The following is a 23,193-nucleotide window of genomic DNA, read 5'->3' on the forward strand; positions in this document are numbered from 1 at the left end:
CCGATGTGAGGAAGCCTTGTTAAGGGATGGATCACCTAAGGGACTGAATAGCAGAGAAGGGGATTCTAGGGAACTTGGAAGGTGGGTGATTGCACGAAAGGGGGTGACCGGATTTCCTGATGGATGGCAAAGCAGAGAAGGGAAGGCTAGGGAATAAATTTGTTCTGGTCATTATCATTTCCATATGGAATCAAAAGCACATTGGGAGTGTGTCTGGAAACAATGAGTCATTAAATGTTTACTGAGAGAATAAGTAGCAAGGATTGTAGCGTTGGACATTACAGGCAGGCTTTGATTTTAGCAGTGGATTTTGGACTTCCTTGGAAGGAGGTGAATCCATGGTACTACTTTTGAGGGTGGAGGAGTGAGCCTATGGACTCCCTTGTTGAGGATGTGGAAAAGTATCCTTTTATTTGTTGATTAAAACAAATGTGCATATGTATATATGTGTATATTATTGTAAACACTTCATTGAGATGTGTTTATAAAGCTCCATAAACAATATGTCTATTTTTTGGTTGAATAAAATGTGCATAAGTATATATGTTTGTCATTGTAAATATTTCATCGAGATGGGTTTATAAAGCTCCATAAGAATTATCTTTGTCATGTTTCGGCAGTTTTCATTGTAAACACTGCAATGAGTTGTGTTATAAAGCTATAATAAGCAGTATTTTTTGTTTTCAATGGTTTGTTGGTCATAAGTGTCATAGAACACTGAGTACGGTGTTCCCCCAAGGGAGAGGGTTCTATAATATCCACGGGTTATAATTCCATGTAAAAAAAGGAAAAAATCAACCAAAGTCATGGGACACTTATTCCAAGTTGAATGGAGGGGAAAAACATCACATTGGGGGTAACTTGTGGTTAATTAATGCCTATGGAAATTGGCATTGGCATTGGCAAAGGTGAAAGGCATTAAATGGAAATTTAATTAAAGAAATAAAGGAAAATAAGAGAAAGGAAGATGAAGGGAAATGAATATGCATGCAAGGGAAATTATATAGAAAACGAAGGAAAATGAAAGAAAGTAGGAAAAGGAAAGGAAGAGATACCAAACATCAATGGTAAAAAGGAACCTAAGAAACAGTTGACAATTTTTTATCAGTTTCACAAACCAAACTCCAACAAGAGAGGGAGAGCACCTGGATACAAGCAAGAAAGAAAAGGAAAGTGAGGGAGTGCTAGAGGAAGTTTCGACAAAAACAAGGACAAAAAACAGCTATGGATTTCTAGGTAATAGTGTGCATGTGTGATTTAACATGTTGGGATTTGATGCATGGTGCATCCATTGGTTTATTGTTTATGTTTGTTTTCATTGGCATGGGATTTTCCTTGATTGAAAATGGTTTCAGTCTTGCCTTTCCATTTCCTAGATAACCATGATGTAGTGGGTTCCTTGTTCTGGTGAAGCTTCAGATGGCCGGTGAGGTGGTCGCAGGAAAATTCCCAAGGATCTAGGGTGGAGATGGGCTTTCTCCTGGGACTCTTGATGGATGGGTGGAGACGGGAAAACTCCTTTGGGTGGTTAAGAAGTTGGAGGCATCCAAGATTGTTTGGTTTTGGTGATTTCTTTACTAATTTAGGTGAAATCACTATGGTTGAGGGTTGAGGGTTGATGTGACTTAGGCTCTAGAAGCCCTGGTTGGTTTTGTTTTGGTTTATCCCATGTGATCCCACATTCATGCTTGGAATATGGGACGAGAGCGATTGGCTAAAAGAGAGATTTGGTTCGACCTAATCTATGGACAGCTGGTACGAGGAAGTCCCTGACTTGGTTGGAATGTGCATATGTTAACATGAGCTATTTTATTATTTGTGATCAACAAGCACATGTACTGATTATTGTGTTGATTTTATGACTAGTTTTTCATGGATTCGTTTTGGTTAAATGTTGGTTATAGGCTTGGTATACTCTTGATATATGATGTGCTCTTATTATGGAACTTTTTTATGGCTTGATAACCTATTGTATGATTGTATGAATGCATGAGATAATATGTGTTTGTTATAGCTAGTATGAGAGGGCAGTAAGCCTTCTTGATGATCATTTGATGAAATAAGGAAACAATGAGTAGAATGTGTAGGTAATTGTTTACAAACTATTTGCATAAATGACTATTGTGTGTTTTGTAAGTTTGAGCAATATTAAAGCCAGAAAATTGATTCTGGAGGCTCATGTAGTTGGATGATAGAGTTCTGGATAATTATAGGAAGTTGGCCTCGAGGCTAGCCCTAAAAATACGGATCAAGGTTTCTAGTCGCACCCTTTGGATTGGGAAATTTCGATGGCAACCGCATGGAGGAAGACATGTGCGTGTAGCTAGATATTTCACATCGCATAAAAAACTTGGCATGCATGCAGCTAGGAGGTAAAACGAGTGAAAAAGATAGTTCCAACTCAAGGAAATGTCGCCATGAGATTTGTTTGATGTATGGGTGATCATGTGTCCATGGAAGTGAAACAGCCCTAGTGAAAATTCCATGTATTAAAAGTAATAAAGGGAAAACAATAACCATGGTTGATAGGACATGTATTCAAACCTAAATGTTGGGCAAAAGCATAGCGATGGGGATCATTGGTGGTTAACTAATGGCTAAGGAAATTGGCAAAGGCAATGGCAAAGGATTTGGAAAGGAAAAATGGAATTTTTGGCACATTTATTTATGAAAATAATGGAAATTAGGAGAAAAAGGAGGTGAAATATCGGAGGAAAATGAAGGAAAATAATGGGAAATGGAGAAAATATTGGCCTCACTAATAAAAAGGATTTTGAGGATCAATTCATAGACTTTTTTCAATTTAGTTTTGGAGCTCTCTCTCTATTCTCTCTCTCTCATACTCTTGGACACTTGTGTTTTCTTGGAGCACTCTTGGAGAGTGTGACATACTTGGAGTTTTGGAGTAAGAAGGAAAAGGAAGAGATGGTAAAGTGAAAGAGGACATAAGGATCAGAAGCTACAACTGGTTTTTCTTGAAGGTACCAAGTTGCATGTATGTTTTCCTCACTAGTTTTGGTATGCATGGCATATGGCATGGAGGATTGCCTAGATTGAAAGTGGATTTTCCTAGCTTTGCCATTTCCTAGATAGTCATGGTGTTTTGGGTTCATTTTTTTGTTTTTCTGGTTGGTTTTCATGTTACCATTAGCTTGGGTTGAGTTACTAGTTCCTAGAGACTTGGTTGGACAAATGCTTTGGATTCCTTGGTGGGTTGAGTTACTAGTCCTGGAATCTTGGTTGGAAAAATTCTCTAGAGCCCTGTATAAGTTGTGGATTGAGTTACTAGTCCTGTAAGCCTTGGTTGGAACAAACACTTTGGAGCCCTGTAACCGTTTGGGTTGAGTTACTAGTCCTGGAGCCTTGGTTGGACAAATTCTCTAGAGAACTTGGTGGATTGAATTACTAATCATGGAGCCTTGGTTGGAAAAATGCTTTAGAGCCCTTGGTAGATTGAATTACTAGTCCAAGACCCTTGGTTGGACAAACGCTTTGGAGCCCTATATAAGATATGGGTTGGGTTACTAGTCTTGGAATCCTTGGTTGGAACAAACTCTCTAGAGCCCTGGAAGGCTTAGATAGAGACCAATATGATGATGGTTTTGTGATGTTCGACCATGATGTGGAACCACTATTTGATGGGTTGAGGTGGTTTGGCCTCTATAAGCCCTGAATTATTTTGATTGATGTGTTTTATTAGATCCCACATTCATGCTTAGAATATGGCACAAGGATGACTAGCTAAAGAGAGATTTGGCTCAGCCCTTTCTACGGTCGGGTGGTTCATGGAAGTCCCATAACTAGTTGGCCTTTGCATCATTAACATAAGGTTATTTCTCCTTGTTATTTCATGAGTATTATATTGGTTTATATGTGGATTATATGGTTGTTTTTTCCTTGGTATTTATGTTGTTATTATGTTGGTTATGTACATGTATTATGACAGTGGCTATGTATGGCTCTCATCATGTTTTTACTTGTAAATGAATGAACATTGTATCTATGGACTAATGGATGAAATGGCAGCTAATTTGTTGAGGAATCCATGCTTCTTAGAAATTCTCAGATGAGTATGAGACCCCTATGCTCAGATCTGTTGTTTAAACCTATATATTACATATTTGTGACATGTTTGACGAAATGCCTGTCGGGCTAGTAGGGGTATAGTCAAGTCCTCGTTCAAGAAATTGCATTTGTATCATTGTTATGTTGTTATCTTTGATTTCTGAGAGTGACATTGAGTTCTAGGCATAAAATTCCTTGGACGCATGCATACCCATGTTGTGGGAGCATCTGGAACCTCCTAGACACATGCTTTCCCATGTCAAGGGAGCCTATAGGGGTTTATGGTATAAAACTTTAGTTGGTATCACGAGTTGATTACCTGAGTGGTTGGGATGGCTCCTAGGATTTTTTTTGTCAATGTGGAAGGTTTATATGGTGTTTTTTCATCAGTTCCACTTCCTTAACTGACACATAGGGAGTCAAATTATATCATAGTAACTTATCATCACATGTTTACCTCGGTTGGTCTTTTACTTGGGTAGATGTGGGAGGAGGGTGTTACAGAGTGGTATCAGAGCATGGATCACCCCTTGGAATGGATGGGAAGTTTGTTTTTCATGCATTCATGTTGGTTGAATATATGTTTATTGTGTTGTAAGACCATGTGCTTATTGCATTTGTATGGTATGGGTTACGGATGCAGTCAGGTCGCCATGGGAAGTTGATGGTGTTTTTGTGGAGTGTGTCGTCATGAGTGTATGGTTGATTATGCATTGTTTGTGGATGTTATTATTCACCTATGGTCAAGTGTATAGTGGTGTGGTGGTTGTTGTCATGCATAAGGTGATGGTATGTGTAGTTGATATGGTCATGCATTGATGACTAGACTCTAGCTAGAATGATGGTTATATGTTTATATGCTTATGTGTTATATTTTGTCGTGATTTTGTTATACATGTATTACGTTTATTTGTTAATCTTGTAAACGAGGTATCCTCCCCAAATTATGCTAAGGTACATTAGTTTATTGTGATTTGGTTTAGCTTACATGATATACCTTGCAGGAAGAATATCAAAGATGACTAACAAGATGGTAGACTACAGTTCTCAAGACTCTCCCTATGGATCAGATGAGCAATGTGGTGTTGGGACACTCTTCTGATTCAGAAAACATAGTGAGAATATTAAAGGAAGAAATAAGGAGTTGTAAGGCAGACAACAACGGAATCATATAGGAATGAGAGAAATAAGTCGAGGTAAATGTAGTGATACTTCATATTTTTTCAGAATAGCAGTGACAGGGACCACTTATGATCAACCATGAGTAGGAGGATAGAACTAATGGGGCATATGGCAGCAGGTGTCATGGGGAGCATAGGTTGGATAGAGATGACATAGTTAGAGATTGCAGATTTTTTGATACTCCAGATAAGAAAGGTGATAGACACAGGTATTATTCTATTTTTTGTTTTGACAAGCATGATGATTGGCATCGTTATCATCCTTACAAGAGGAGTCACAAGGGATACTTTCAGGATGGGTTTAAGAAAGCAAAGCCACCTAAATTTGATGCAGATATGAATAAATCACATGATGCAGAGGCATGGTTTCTTGGTATGAGGAATTTCTTCAGGTTGCATGATTATTCAGAGAACATGAAAGCCAAAATAGCTACATTTAGTCTTAAAGGTAAAGCATATATTTGGTGGGAAGATGTGAAGAATGTCATAGGTATTCATGGGGATGACTTGAATTGGAATGGGTTTGAAAGACTATTCAAGTAGAAGTACCTATTGGAAAGATACTTTGATGGCAGGGAAAAAAATTGTATGAGCTAAAAATGGGCTTGATAATAGATGAGGAGTACACTAGCAATTTCTTTGAGCTACTAAGGTATGTGCCTTACCTCAAGGAGGAGAAGGCCAAGATTCAAAGATTCACTAGTGGGTTACTGATTTCATTCAAAGACAGGATTGATTTCGATGAGCTTAGATAATTGGAGGAGGCCATCCCAAAGCTAATGCATTGCTATGAGAAATCGAATTGTGGATTTGAGACTAAGCTAGACTAGAAAGGTAATTCAAGGAACAAAGGAAAATGGGACAAGAAGTTAGAAACCTTAGGATACAAGTAATAAAGAGAATGCAACGTCGTTTAAGAAGTTCAATGCATCTGACAGAGGATAGGGACTTCAATCTGAGGAGCAGAATAAGGAGCATGTGCATTATTGGACTTATGGAGGAGAGCATCATAGGCGAGTTTGTCCACAATATCAAGGTGGTAGACCATAGATCTATAGTGCTCAGGAGAAACAGACAGTGGGAGATGTTGGAAAAAGTATTCCTAGGATCTATGCAGTGCTAGATAATAGACAGGCGGATCATCAGGCATTTATCATTGAGATGCACGGTAATCTTTGTGATCAAGTTGTTTCTATTTTGATTGATTATGGATCTAATTATAGTTATGTTAATCCTGACCTTGCGAATAGGTGTGGTTTGAATAAATAATTGCATTCAAAGTCTTGGTTATTGCAGTTGGATACAGGTACCAAGAAGTGGGTTCATCATTGGGTAAGAGCTTGTGCATTTGATTTGAATGGTATACCTACCTTAGCACATTTGAATGTATTACCATTGGGATCATACAACATGTTGTTAGGAATGGATTGGTTGTACCTTCAGAGAACCCAGGTCGATTGTCATGAAAAAGTCATTGAGTTCTTGGATGATAATAGAGAACAAAGATTCTTGTGTGGTAATAAGAAAGCAACATCAGTTAGAATGGTGACAATTATGGAGGCAAATCGTAGTCGTGGGAAAGGGTGTGTGTTATTTGCGGTGCACATTTCTAGAGACAAAGGTAAGGAAGTTGAGGATGAAGATGTTTTGAACCTATACCGATTTATACAACAATTTTAGGATATATTTCCTCTAGATATTTCAGATTTTCCACCTCACAGGGAAGTATACTTTTCTATTGAGTTGGTGCCAAGAGCAGCTCCGAAATTAAAGGCACATTACAGGATGAGTACACCTGAGTTGGTAGAGTTGAAGCTGAAGTTGAAGGAAATACTTGACAAGGGATTTATGCCAAGTGTATCACCATGGGGCGCATTGGTACTGTTTGTGAAGAAGAAATATGGTACTCTCCGGCGATGCATTGATTATAAGCAGTTGAAAAGGGTGACCATCAAGAATAGGTATCTGATACCAAAGATTGATGACTTGTTCGATCAGTTGAAGGGAACAACAATGTTCTCAAAGATTGATCTGAGATCCATATATCATTAGGTACGCATTAAAGAAGAGGACATCTACGAGACATATTTTCAAACCAAGTATAGGAATTGTGAGTTTGATGTAGTTCCTTTTGGTTTAAATAATGCTCCAGCCACCTTTATGTGATTGATGAATAGTGTGTTGTGTCCATATTTGGACAAGTTTGTTATTTTTTTCATTGATGATATATTGGTACATTAAAAAAATGAAGAAGATCATGTCGACCATTTAGCAACAGTGTTGATATTGTTGAGACTACATCAATTGTATGCTAAGCTCAGCAAGTGTAGTTTCTTTCAGATTGAGGTACACTACTTGGGACATGTCGTTTCCAAGGATAGAATATTAGTGGACCCAAAAAAGGTAAGAGATATCATGGAGTGGGCAGCTCCCATGAATGTGGATGAGGTAAGATATTTCATGGGGCTAGCAGGTTATTATAGGAGGTTCATCATGAAATTATCACAAATTCATTATCCTATCACATCATTGCAGAGGAAAGGTAAGACATTTGAATGGACAGAGGTGTGCGTGACTAGTTTTAAGAAGCTCAAGTAGTTGTTGACACATGCACCAGTGTTAAATATTCTAGACTCAGACAAAGAGTTTGTAGTATGTACGGATGCTTGCAAGAGAGGACTTTGTGGAGTCCTTATGTAGGATGGACAAGTGGTATGTTATGAGTCACAAAAACTAAATGAGAACAAGCATAAATACACGACACATGATCTTGAGTTGTCAGCGACCAGACATGCATTGAAGATGTGGAGGCACTATCTTCTGGGCAAGAGGTTTGTATTTATGTGTGATCACAGTGGGTTGTGGTATCTACTTGACCAATTGAATCTGAATGGCAAGAAGGCTCGGTGGTTGGCCACGATTAGTGAGTTTGAATTTGAGATCAGGTATATCAAAGGTAAAGAGAAAAGGGTGGCAGATGCTCTTAGCAGGAAGATACATGTAAATCACATAGCAACTTTGAGCTCCTACAGGACAGATTTACATGCTAGGATCTTGCAGGCAAGTCAGCAAGATGTCAGGTATATGGAGATTGTGCACAGGTTGCAGCAAATTCCAGGCAGTGGTACAGGTGCAGGTACATGTGGTGGTATAGGTACATGTACATGTTTTGGTACAGGTACAGGTAGTAGTACAGGTACGGATGCAGGTGCACAGGATGTGGACTATTATTTTATGACAGATGGATTAGTTAGATTTGGGGGGCAGGATATATGTGCTAGATAACGATGAGCTCAAGAAGGTGATCTTGAGGCAGTTCTATGCAAAACCATATTCAGGTCACCCATGATATCAGAAGATGCTAACAATAATGAATAAATTATATTATTGGTCAAATTTTAAGGGAGATGTAGTAGAGTTTGTGGCTAGGTTCTTGGATTCTTAGCAGGTGAAGGTGGAGTGTAAGCATCTAGGTGTTAACCATGCAATCCCTTCTACGAATAGAAGTGATCCCTCTAGTCCAATGAGTGGATCTAGTAAAAACCATGAAAAAACAAGAAAACTTACCTAACCTAAATCAGAATGACAAATGAGAAAGGGAGATGGCCTACGTCTCTCCTATGAGCTCAACCTTTGGTGATGATCATGATCCCTTAGCTCCCAGGCTTGCTCCTCGCTTAGTCTTGCATTTGAATACCTACAAGAGAGATCAAAAGAAAACAACAAGATAGATCATAGCATATGTATTCCAATATAAGTTATACAACATATCAAGGAGTATTGTACTAAGCAACCATCATTAAGAATCTTATGGGAAGTAAAACATGATTTGTGTTAATGATTAAATCAAAGAGGGAAGCATACAACCAGTGCCTTGATTTTGAACGCCTCCTTTAGGATGGTTCCAAGTCCAAGCCAAACTTAACAAGCTCTCCTTTCCTCTCTCTCCAAAATAGAAGCATCTAAGTACAATCGAGCAGAAGAATGGCAACCAACAATGACCAACCCATTGAGGAAAGTGAAGAACACATTTATAGTGATGGGGAGGAGGTTAGAGATCCACAAAAGGGGGAATAAGGTCCTTATACCAAAGGTAAGATCCCTAAAGGTAGGATCAAAGGGTCTAAATGGGAGCACTTGACCATATCTTCATCCAAAAACTACCATCTCGTTGTTCTCGAGGCTTCTAGTAAGAGAATATTCTGCTCCATTTTTGTAGAAACCACCTAAAGAGGATCAACACAGATTTTCCTATCAAAAGTCACTCTGCCAGTGCTAGTCACTAGTTAGACCAAAGGTTACCGACATAGATTTTCCTACTAAAAGTATTGTTGGTCTTGAAGATTAGATTTTTTCATAAGTTTTTCCAAAATTACCTCAAGACATTAGTTCTCCATCTCTTCAAGGATGTGTTGAGAATATAATTCATGGTGAATGATTTTACACAGCTTTTGTCTCGTTACGACATTTGTGATGGCAGTGGAAAAAAGGACAAAAATTTAGGTATATAGTTGGGAATGTGACAAAACATTGTGTAATAGATGCACCCTAAAGCATGAAAGCATAATAAGAAGTGATCGTTGATGTGATTTATCATGTCTAAGGATCCACGACATGGACACATCCATCTGTATGAAAAGGATCATGTATATAATCATGAATACTCAATAACTCCCTGTAACCTGGATTTTAATAGATGAGATCCAAGGTCTTCATCTCTATTCCAAACAAAGTATGAATATAACCATGTGAATAGATGTGTTGATTTCAAACATGATATAAACCACCTAATTACCAATCAATAATGTAAACTATTAACAGGCATGAGAGAAACCACCAATAATGACGATGGCCCTCAAGATAAACTAGTACAATCTTCAAGTGTGAATAAGTGAGTTGAAGTCAAATAATTGCAGAATAATTCGATCGAAGGCCAATTGTGTAAGCCTATCATCAAACACGAAGAACTTGCCATTAAGGCATGAAATATCCAAGGTACTGAAAGGGCATTTCTAAATCATCTTCCTGGATAATGAGCTGAAGCCGACAAGAAATGATCTATGGAAGGAGGGCCATAAAGTTTCCCACATCATCAACACAAAATATAGGATATCTCAAAATGATAGGAGTGATTCAAGACTTTTGAAAAGAGGGTCACATAGGTATAGGAAGTTTGACTTTGCAGATAGGACTTCTCTTGAACATATTGGCGACACAACTCCGGAGTTTGGCAACATTTTCTTCAAAATGGGATCAGAGGTCATGGTGACAACATGGGTGATCAAATTAGAGGAAAATATATTTCCCAAACTCAGGAAGTCAAGTGGAAAAGAGAGGATATCCCAAACCTGACACGAGATATAGATGAGTGTCATGTTCAAGAACGACATGTTGCCTTTACACAAAATATAAGACATATTTACTTCCCTTTTTTCCCACTATTGTTAGCGAGTACCTTTTTATTTTTAATCACAATCTTGAAGAGGATACCATATGCTTGTCGTATAAGTTCATCCTTTGGATGAATCCATTCTAGTAAGTTTAACGATCCCTAGGAAGGAGTAACTCAATCTCATCATGGTAACAAGTCTTGTGTCGTTTAAGTTTTACGAGCCCAACGGAGGGGTAACTTGACGTCTTTTTCATGTTTAGAGAGTTTGAAAAAGAGGCGAAAAAAAAACTCTAGATGTCCCTTTACATAGATAATCTCTTAAGTCTGAAAAGGTAGAAAACAATACTCAAGAGAACCTCTTAGCCATGTTCAACTAAGGTATTCCTTTTTCGTAACTAGTCTATCTTAGTCTGGAAAAGGGTTAAACTTAGACTGAGTATACATCTTTTCATTTACTTTTATGAGTTCAAAAATACAAGTGCTCAACAATATTTTCATATTTTGAGATTCATAAAAGAGCTGAAAGATGAATCCGCCTGGAAGAACGAGTGGCATAAAGGGATAGCAATTGGTTCTGGTCATAATGGAACTTCTCAAAACATGTAAAGGTCAAGAGGCTGGCTAATAAGGCCACTCATTGTAGATGTTCTCCAGGCAAGGGTAAAACAACCAAGTGAAAGTGTATGATTAGCCAAAGAGATGGTGACGATGGAATGAAAAAACCAAGGCTCATCCAGCAAAAACAGGCTGATAAAGATGGTAATCATGAGAGGTAAAGTGGGAATGGTTTCATTTTTACACAATATTGAAAAATGGGAAACTATGCTTGAGTATACTTGAGGATAGTTTTTGTTTTTTACAAACTTGAAACATGAGAAAAAAATTATGCTTGGATTTGGTTTCATTTTTACACAATCTTGAAATGGAAACAAACAATGCTTGGATTTGGTCTCATTTTTACACAATCTTGAAATGGAAACAAACTATGCTTGGGTTTGGTTTCATGTTTACACAAGCTTGAAACAAAGATAAACTATGATTTAGATGAGTTTGCATGCCCCCAACATAATCACTCAATTCGAGGTACATGACCCCCAAGCTTCATTTCATTCACCTAAGTGGACTATTGGTTACTGATAGGTGGATGGAATGAAGGTTCACTTATGAGATCAAGTGAAATATTTGACTGGGAATTTATGAGATCTAATCAGAGACTCTAATTGGAAGGGGATTTGTTTCATTTTTTAATGAGATTAATACAGGAAAAGAACCATACTCATGACACCTTGTTTCATTTTTTAACAAGCTTGACACAAGTAAAAGAAATTTGATCATGGAGACCTATTTCGTTTTTTAAAAAGGTTGACATAGTAAAAGAACTATCCTCATGGGAACCTATTTCATTTTTTAATGAGGTTGACATAGTAAAAGAACTATCCTCATTGGCACCTATTTCATGTTTTAATGAGGTTGACATGGTAAAATAATTATCCTCATGACACCTACTTCATTTTTTAATGAGGTTGGCATTGTAAAAGAATTATCCTCATGGGAACCTATTTCATTTTTTAACGAGCTTGACATAGTAAAAGAACTATCCTCGTGACACCTATTTCATTTTTTAACGAGGTTAACATAGTAAAATAATTATCCTCATGACATTTATTTAATTTTTTTAGTGAGGTTGACATAGTAAAGAACTATCCTCATGACACTTAATCATGGAATATAAGAGACTATGGTTCCAAGAGGTTCTCATTAGATGGGAGAACAACACTCTAGAAGGGATACATGTTAAGGGATCTAATGGAAAGATTGGGTTCCAATGCCCCAGTACATGATTCACTATATCACTGACTAGATCATCAATTGACACGAGCATGGAACAGGTGGCCACATAATTAACCTATGGCGGGGAAGATACAACTTGCATGTAAGGACCATTTAGGGAAGATGTTTGATTGGGAGCTGAATTAGGACCAACAAATTACAGCTAATCAATGGTCACAGTGCTTCCTTCATGCGATAAACATAACACATGAAAGAGAGAAGAGACAAGAGCTCCCATGACATAAACACAGTAATGGACAAGGAGTATATTAAAATCCAAAGGGCCTTGGACAACCATCACATCGAGATAGACATTTTTTTCTCCCAAAGTAATGGGAAACTTAGGAAGGATCCCTAACGGTTGACTGGTTCCTCTGTTAAAGGCTAACAGATTCTGGGTAACGGTACAAGATGTGGAGAACCTAAAGCTTGCCAAGTGGTGGAAGACATAATACTAACATATGCGCCTTCATCTATGATTTTTCCAGGTACAAGTATATTATAAGCATGTACTTTGATCTGAAAAGGCACGAAGGAAGACGATATCCTGTCAGTTGACTCCAATAAAAGAAAGTGACTAAATTACCTGGAGGGGGTGCCATCGGAAAGGGATAAATTCCCCCTTGCATTACAAGAAAGAGAGGATCGCTCCTCTGAACTGTGGGAATAGGAAGATCGCCCCCCTGTACCATGGGAACAGGAGGATCGCCCCCTAATTCTTTGGAATCTGAAGAAACCAGAGAACTTGAGCAGTATCAAATTCTCTCTACATGATAGATACAGTCAACTGAAAACAGAATTGGGTCAACCATTTTTTGACCAATTTTTGGTCGGGAACGGACTCATGGGATTCACTTTCGGAGAGAGTAGGATTGACTAGAGATAAACTTTGATCAATCGCTTGATCAACTAGTGGAGGACTGGGGGAAAGCTTTCGATAACCAACAGAAGATGAGGTTGAGAAGCGGTAAGTTTATCTAACACTTTGGAGGCTTCATCCATATGAGGACAAAGGTGAATAGGATGATTCCATTCACATAACCTACAGGGAAATTTGACTTTTCCCTTTTTCCCATGGGTTTTACAATCACTAGTTGAAGGTTTATCACCATCATGATCTCTAGAGGTTGATGACAAAGGTTGATGTCAACCTATGGACCACTCTTCTAATACCTTGAGAATACCAGGACAATCTCTAAGAAGGTGGTCACACTTACATAGCATGCAAGGTAATTTCACTTTCTAGGGTTGATTGGAAGGTTTCTCAACATCAACTACATCGGTAGTAATGGTTGTTGGATTTTCCCCTTGCTTATTTTTATTCTTCTTAATATTCCTGGTATTCTTCTTATTATCCACCTGGTTACTGACTTGCAAGTACTCACCAAATGAAGTGGAAGAAGAAAGAATAGGTGAAGAAGGAAAAGAGTCAACTTTAGGATCAATTGGAGGTTGATATTGTTCAGGTGGAGGAGAGCCTAGTTGAGGAGCAGTTTGGACATTCAGAACCATAGGGGTCGAAAATAACCAAATCAACAAACCAATGGTAAATCCAGGAAGGGACAACGTTTCCATATAAGGAGCACTAATATTTCCATAAAAGGAAAAGGACTAGGATTCGTGTCAGGGGAGTTTCCTTGATTGGTAGACTCAAGAACTGTTTCCATTAGTCTCAACCTAATATTTACTAAGGAGTATTTCCACATGAAGGATGTTTTTCTTCGGTTAATTAATTGATTTTAGAAATTAACAAAACAAAATAAAAAAAAGGGTAAAACTAGGAAAAAGGGTTTACCAAGTATCCATGAACTGCAAAATACCACCTAGTGAACCAAGAAGTACAGGCAGGCAATCTCCCTGAATATTTTGTTCGGTGTATCACGTTTACAAGGCAGTCGACTCGGTTACCTATGGATGGATAGCAACCTGTAGGGGGCTCCCAAAATATATACAATGGTATGTGGGAGTGTAGTCCATAGTAGTGTTGTCTAAATGCGTAACCATTCAATGAAAGCATTCCCATATACTTACCATGTGTGGAGCACCCTCGATATACCTGAAAGTATTGGAGAATGGTCCTATACACTTCCGTAAGTGGAACGGGATTTCACCCTTGGGATACAACACTAGAAAATAACAACAACTCCTACGTTTAATGATGTCAGAACACGACTCTAGCCTATACCTCTAAATGTTTGTGTTAAGTTCCAAATGCTCCTTAGGTTAATTGAGATAAATTTTAAGTTTAACTTCAATTAAGTTTCGGTTTTAAGGCTCAAAATGATGTTAGTTGAACTCCTATGATGCAAATATCATGATATATGTTCCATTTTGATGAAAGTTAATCTAATAAGGGAAGAGATTTCAAACAATGATGCAACAAGCAGTAATGCAACAAAGAAAGTGCCCTTAACTAGCTTTTTACTTTTCAATTTCCAAATGCAATGCCAAAAACTAAAAATGATTTTCACTTTTCCTAAGATGCACTTATATGAATTATGCTTTTCTTTTTGCTTTAAATGATTTAATGCAACTAATGCACCATTTAGTTTTCAATTACTAAAAAATGTGATCTATTTCCAATAATTAATTCCAAAAAATAACTTTTCATGCAAGTGATCTAATGCAATTTTACTAAAAGTAAATTTTGAAATGAAAACTAAATAAATGCAAGGTCAATTTCTTTTGTGATTGAGAAAGAACTATTAATGCTCAATCAATAGCAGATCAGTATTTTCCAAATCATACAAGCAGCAAACAATGATTTTAATTTACTCAAAACATCAAAAACTCAATCAAAATTTCACTTTTACCCCTTAAAGGATGGGATTGACTTTTGCACACCACAAAGAAATTGAAATCAAACTGACAGAATCTGCTGCACAAATGGCAAGGAAATGACCTCAAAGACCAAGACACACTGAATTTTCAATAGAAACCCTTAAAATTCTCACATTCAAGGACCGGCGCTACTTTATATAGCAAAACTCGTGAAGGCAGGGTTATCAACGCTACTTTTCATAGCAAAACCTATGCTCGAAGCACTACGTTTCATAGAAAAACCCATGTTGGTCTTCATCGCGGGGAAACAATGGAAGACAGGTTTTTCAGTGTGACTGTACAGGGAAAAACATGTGTTGTCAGCGCGACTGTCACTAATAAAACACACGTTGAGTGAGGAAATCTTAAGAAAAACAAGAAAGACTTAGGAAGAAACTCTAGACCTGGTACCCTAAGATACCAAGAATTCAAAATACAGACTGAAAATAAATCCAAAGATAGGTCCTTTCGATGGATGGCCAAACTTAATGAGAAGGAAAAAATAAAAGGAGGATGAAAAGGGTGTAGGCTCCCTAGTGGATTTGCCAATTTGTTGACCAGGAAATCCTTGGATAGAATCAATCCCTCTAGTCTAATGAGTGGATCTAGTAACAACCATGACAAAACAAGCAAACTTCCCTAACCTAAATCAAAATGAAAAATGAGAAAGGGAGATGGCCTACCTCTCTCCTATGTGCTCGACCTTTAATGGTGATCCTAATCCCTAAGCTCCCAGGCTCTCTCCTCACTCTTCCTTGCATCTGAATACTTGCAAGAGAGATCAAAAGACAACAACAAGAGATATCATAGCATATGCATTCCAATATAATCTATACAACAGATCAAGGAGTATTGTACTAAGAAAACCATCATAGACAAGCTTATGGGAAGTAAAACATGTTTTGTATTAATGATTAAATCAAAGAGGAAAGCATACAATGGGTGCCTTGATGTTGAAGGCCTCCTTCAGAATGGTTCCAAGTCCAAGCCAAACTTAAAAAGCTCTCCTTTCATCTCTCACCAAAATGGCAGCATCTAAGCACATCTGAGCAGAAGAATGGAAACCAGTAATGGCCAACCCATTGAGGAAAGTGAAGAATGGATTTATAGTGATGGAGAGGACATTAGAAATCCACCAAAGGGGGAAGAAGGTTCTTATCCCAAAGGTAATATCCCTAAAGGTAGGATCAAAGGCTCTAAATGGGAGTACTTGACCATATCTTCATCCAACAACTACCATCTCTTCATTCTCGAGGCTTCTAGTAAGAGAAGCTTCTACTCCACTTTTGGAGAAACTACCTGAAGAGGATCAGCACATATTTTCCTATCAAAAGTCACGTTGCCAATGCTAGTCACTAGTTAGACAAAAAGTTACTAGCATGTATTTGCCTACTAAAAGTAGCACTAGTATTGAAAATTAGGTTTTTTAACAAGTTTTTCTAGAATTACTTCAAGACATTAGTTCTCCATCTCTTCAGGGATGTGTTGAGCATATAATTCATGGTCAATGAGTTTACACAGCTTTTGTCGCTTTACAACATTTGTGACAACAGTGGCACTAAGGACGACACTTTAGGTATAGAGTTGGGAATGTGACAAAATATTTTGTAACACCAGGTGGACTGCTACAACCAATTTTTACTCCATAGTGGAAATTGGAGGTCATTTTCATGGACTTTATCACAAGTTTTTCGCGGACAGTGAGATAGCATGATTCCATCATGGTAGTTGTGGATAGGTTCAAAAAGGTAGCGCACTTCATTCTAGTAAAGTATACATTATCAGCGAGTGATGTAGCACAGGTATTCATCAGGGACGTGGTCAGATTGCATGGAGTTTCAAAGAAGATTATGTCAGACTAGGATGCAAAGTTAACTTCCAAGTTTTGGAAGGAGTTATTTGCAGATTTGGCACAGAGTTGGCCTTGCAGGTTTGTCCGCAAACATATGGATAGACAAAGAGGGTCAACGGGATATTGGACGACATGTTGAGGATGTATGTGATGCATCAGCAGTGGAAGTGGGAAGAATACCTTCCACTAGTATACTTCGCTTATAACAATGGGTATCAGGAATCCTTGAGGGTGAGTCTGTTTGAGGCATTGTATGGTAAGAGTTGTAATACTCCCATCAGTGGGAGTGATCTAGTTAATAGGGTGTTGATTGGACTGAACATGTTGGAAAACATTGAGATGGAAATGAAGGTAATATAAAAGAATTTGAAATTAGCACAGGATATGAAGAATAGTTATGAAGATTGGAATAGTTTGTTCAAGGAGTTTCAGGTTGGGAACAGGTGTACTTTTCCATCAAACTGAAGAAGAGCTCCTTGAGGATTGGATCATGTGCCAAGTTGGCACCCCAGATTTGTGGACCTTTCAGGATTATTGAGAGGATTGGGCAAGTATCCTATCAACTTGCACTGCCCCGAACAGTGAAATTCCATGATGTTTTCCATGTGTCATTGTTTAAGAAGTATGTTAAAGATGTTGATCATGTGATTGACTGGTTTGTATTGCAGGTGGAGCTAGAAGGATAATTCTAGCCCATAGTGCATTTTGCTGAGAAAGATGCTCATGCCCCAGACCCAAGCAATCAAACAGGTTAAAGTGAAATGGAAACACATTAGGCCCAATGAAGCTACATGGGAGATGGTGGACCAGATGCGGGCTATGTACCCTTCCTTATTCACTAGGTGAGTGGATGTCTTGGTATATGTCTTTGGTACATGTCTTTGGTATATGTTTTGGTACATGTTTTTATGATGTTTGGTATATGTACATATGTATATGGATGTAAATAATGTCATGAGATATGTTATAAAGATCCAATAAGTGGTATGGGTGTCATGTCATTATGATGTTATACTTGTTATGTTGTCATGTCAGTTTGCTTCATAGCAGGATGATCATTGTAAATACAGTGACTAGATAAGTTATAAAGCTCCATGGGTGGTATGTTTTTCTTACAACAGCCTTTTTGGTTGTAAGTGTTTTTGAACACTGAGGATGGTGTTCCCCTAAGGGGGAGGCTTCTGTAAGAGCCCTGGTGAAAATTCCATGTAATAAAAGTAATAAAGGAAAAATAATAACCACAGTTAATGGGACACATATTCCAAGCTGAATGTTGGGAAAAATCATAGTGATGGGGATCACTGGTGGTTGATTAATGGCTAAGGAAATTGGCAAAGGCAATGGTAAAGGCTTTGGAAAGGAAAAAAGGAATTTTTGGCACATTTATTTATGAAAATGATGGAAATTAGGAGAAAAGTGGGTTGAAAGGTCACAAGTTGCATGTGAGGAGGAAAATAAAGGAAAATAACATAAAATGAAGAAAATAGAGGCCTCATTAATAAAAAGGCTTCTGAGGATCAGTTCATAGACTTTTTTCAATTCATTTTTGGAGCTCTCTCTCTATTCTCTCTCTCTCATACTCTTGGACACTTAGAGTTTTCTTGGAACACTCATGGAGAGTGTGGCACACTTGGATTTTTTGAGCAAGAAGGCAAAGGAAGATCAAGAAAGTGCAAGAGGACATCAAGATCAACAGCTATAGTTGGTTTTTCTTGCAAGTACCGAGTTGCATGTATCTTTTCTTCACTAGTTTTTTCATGCATGGCATAATATGCATGTGGTTTATTAGTCATGATATGTCATTGGCATGGAGGATTGCCTAGATTGATAGTGGATTTTCCTAACCTTTCCATTTCCTGGATAGCCATGGTGTTGTGGGTTCATTTCTTTATTTTTCTAGTTGGTTCTCATGTTTCCTTTAGCTTAGGTTTAGTTACTAGATCCTGGAGCCTTGGTTGGACAAATGCTCTGGAGCCTTGTGTAAATTGTGGGTTGAGTTACTAGGCCTAGAAGCCTTGTTTGGAAAAAATGCTATGGAGCCTTGTAACGGCTTGAGTTACTATTCATGGAGCCTTGACTGGACAAACACTCTAGAGCCCTTGGTTGGTTGAGTTACTAGTCCTAGGGCCTTAGTTGGAAAAACGCTTTGGAGACCTATATAATTTATACATTGAGTTACTAGTCCTAGAAGCCTTGGTTGGAACAAACGCTTTGGAGCCTTGGAAGGCTTGGGTAGAGACCAATCTCATGATGATTTTGTGATGTCCAACCGTGAGGTGGAATCACTGTTTGATGGGTTGAGGGGGTTTGGCCTATGGAAGCCCTGGATTTTTTTTATTGATGTTTTTTATGAGATCCCACATTCATGCTTGGGATATGGCATGGGGTGACTAGATGAAGAGAGATTTGGCTCAGCCATGTCTATGGTTGGGTGATTCGTGGAAGTCCCACAACTGGGTTGCCTTTACATAATTAATATGAGGTTATTTCTCCTTGTTATTTCATGGGTATTATACTAGTTTATATGTGTATTATATGGTTGTTGTTTCCTTCATATTTATGTTGTTATTATGTTGGTTATGTACATGTATTATGATAGTGGATATGTATGGATTTCATCATGTTTTTACTTGTAAATGAATAAATAATGTATCTATGGCCTAATGGATGAAATGGAAGCTAATGTGCTGAGGCATCCATGCTTCTTAGCAATTCCCAGATGAGTATGAGACCCCTATTCTCAGATTTTTTGTTTAAACCTGTATATTACATATTTGTGACATGTTTGACGAAATTCTTATCATGGCTAGTAGGGGTCCAGTCATGTCCTCGTTCAAGAAATTTCATTTGTATCATTTTTCTACTGTTATATTTTAGTTCTGAAAGTGTCATTAATTTATGTGCAATGAATTGGGCTTTGGGCTTGAAAACGTGTCTCAAATCCCAAAGACACGGGCACAACACTGGGCAGAAAAGTTCTTGGATGCATGCATCTCCATGTTGTGGGAGGATATAAAGCCGCTTGGATGCTTGATTTCCCATGTCAAGGGAGTGTATGGGATTTTAATGGTATAAAACTTCAATTGGTATCACGTATTATTTACCTAAGTGGTTGGGATGGCTCCTTGGAGTTATGTTGCTGATGTGGAAGGTCTGTATGGTGTGTTTCCATCAGTTCCACTTCCTTAAATGACACATAGGGAGTCGAATCATATCATGGTAACTTCTTGTCACATGTTTACCCTAGTTGGTCGGTTACTTGGGTAGATGTGGGAGGAGGGTGTTACAGAGTGGTATCAGAGCATGGTTCACCCCTCAGACTGGATGTGTTGTGTGTTAATCATGCATTCATGTCAGTTGCAGATATGTTTCTTATGTTGTAAGACCATATGCTTGTTGCATTTGTATGGTAATGTTTATGGTTGCAGTGAGCTCGCCATGGGAATTTGATGGTGTTTTTGTGGAGAGTGTCGTCATGAGTGTATGGTTGATTATGCATTATTTATGCACATTTGTATTCACTTGTGGTCAAGGGTATAAGGAAGTGGTGGTTATTATGATGCATGAGGTCATGGTATGTGTAGTTGATATGGTCATGCATTGATGATTCGACTCTATCTAGAATGATGGTTATATGCTTATATGCTTATGTATTATATTTCTATATGTTGTCATGATTATTTTATACATGTATTGCGCTGATTCGTTGATCTTCTAGATGAGGTATCCTCCCCGAATTATGCTAAGGTACGTTGGTTTATTGTGATTTGGTTTCGCTGACATGATATACCTTACAGGAAGAATATCAAATATGACTAGAAATATGGTATACTAAAATTCATGAGACTCTCCCTATGGATCAGATGAGTAGTGTGGTGTTGGGCAATCTTCTGATTTGGAAGACACACTGAGAAGCTTAAAGGAATAAATAAGGAGTTGTAAGGAATACAACGACATAATCATACAGACACAGGACAAACAAGTTGAGGTAAATGCAATTATACTTTAAATTTTGTCATAATTCCAGTGACAGGGACCACTTCGGATCACCCATGACCATGAGGATAGAACTAATGGGGCATATGGAAAAAATTCTCATGGTGAGCAGTGGTCAGATAGAGATGACATGGTTAGATATGGCAGTTGGATACTCCAAATAGGAAAGGTGATAGACACAAGTACTCTTCTAGTTTTGGTTCTGAAAGGCATGATGATCAACATTGTTATCATCCTTACAAGAGGAGCAACAAGGGATATTTTCTGGATGAGTTTAAGAAAGAAAATCCACCTACATTTGATGTAGAGATGAATAAATAATAGGATGCAGAGGCATGGTTTCTTGGTATGAGGAAGTTATTCGGGTTGCATGATTATTCAAAGAACATGAAATCCATAATAGCTACATTCAGTCTCAAAGGTAAAGAAAATATTTGGTGGGAAGATGTGAAGAATGTCAGAGGTATTCATGGGGAGGACTTGAATTGGAATGAGTTCGAAAGACTAATCAAGAAAAATTACCTATCTTAGAGATGTTTTAATGACAAGTCAAAAGAATTATATGAGTTAAATATGGGCTCAATGATAGATGAGGAGTACACTAGCAAGTTCTTAGAGCTACTGAGGTATGTGCCTTACCTCAAGGAGGAGAAGGTTAAGATTCAGAGATTCACTAGTGGGTTACTGATTGCATTCAAATATAGGATTGAGTTTGATGAGCCTAGAACGTTGGAGGAGGTCATATGAAAGCTAAAGAATTACTATGAGAAATCGAAGCGCAGATATGAGACTAAGCCAGACTGGAAATTTAATGCAAGTAATAAAGGAAAATGGGACAAGAAGCGAGTAAGACCTCAGGATACAAGTAATAAAGAGAATGTTGGACTTGTGGAGGAGAGCATCATATGAGATATTGTCCATAGTATCAAGGTGGTAGACCATAGATCTACAGTGCTCATGAGGAACAGATAGTGGGAGATGTTGGATAGATTATTCCTAAGATCTATGCAACATTGGATAATATACAAGCGGATCATCAGGGATCTATCATTGAGATGGTTGGTAAGATTTGTGATCAAGTTGTTTCTATTTTGATTGACCATACATCTAATTATGGTTATGTTAATCTTGACCTGGTGGATAAGTATGGTTTGAATAAAAAAGTGCATGCAGATTCTTGGTTAGTGCAGTTGGCTACAAGTACCAAGAAGTAAGTTCGTCATTGGGTAAGAGCTTGTGCATTTTATTTTAATGGTATGCCTACCTCAACACATTTGAATGTATTACCATTGGGATCATACAACATGTTGTTTGGCATGGAGTTTTGTACCTTCACATAACTAAGGTCAATTGTTATGACAAATCAATTTATTACTTGGATGATAATGGAGAACAAAGAGTCTTACAGGGTAAGAAGAAAACAACATCACTTAGAATGGTGACAACTGTGTAGGCTAAGCGTAGTCATAGGAAAGGGTGTGTGTCATTTGCAGTGCACATTTCTAGCGACAAAGGTAAGGAAGTTGAGGATGCAGATGTTTTGATTAGGTACCTAGTTCTATAGCAATTTCAGGATGTATTTCCTCCAAATATTTCAGATTTTTCACCTCACAGGGAAGTATACTTTTCTGTTGAGTTGGTGCCAGGGAATCTCCGGCATCAAAGGCACCTTATAGGATGAGTACACCTGAGTTGGTAGAGTTGAAACTGCAGTTGAAGCAAATACTTGAAAAGGGATACATTAGGCCAAGTGTATCACCATGGGGTGCACCAATATTGTTTGTGAAGAAGAAATATGGCACTCTCAGGCTATGCATTGACTACAAGCAGTTAAACAAAGTGACCATCAAGAATAGGTATGTGTTACCGAGGATTTATGACTTGTTCGATTATTTGAAGGGAGTAGTAGTGTTCTTGAAGATTGATCTAAGGTATGGATATCATCAGGTACACACTAAATAAGAGGAAATCTACAAGACAGCATTCTGAACCACATATGGGCACTATGAGTTTTTTGTAGTTCCATTTGGTTTAACTAATGCTCTAGCTACCTTTAT

Source organism: Pinus tabuliformis, chromosome J, assembly GCF_031772625.1.
Source record: "Pinus tabuliformis cultivar Carrire ecotype Pingquan chromosome J, CPIR1, whole genome shotgun sequence".
NCBI classification, from domain to species: domain Eukaryota; kingdom Viridiplantae; phylum Streptophyta; class Pinopsida; order Pinales; family Pinaceae; genus Pinus; species Pinus tabuliformis.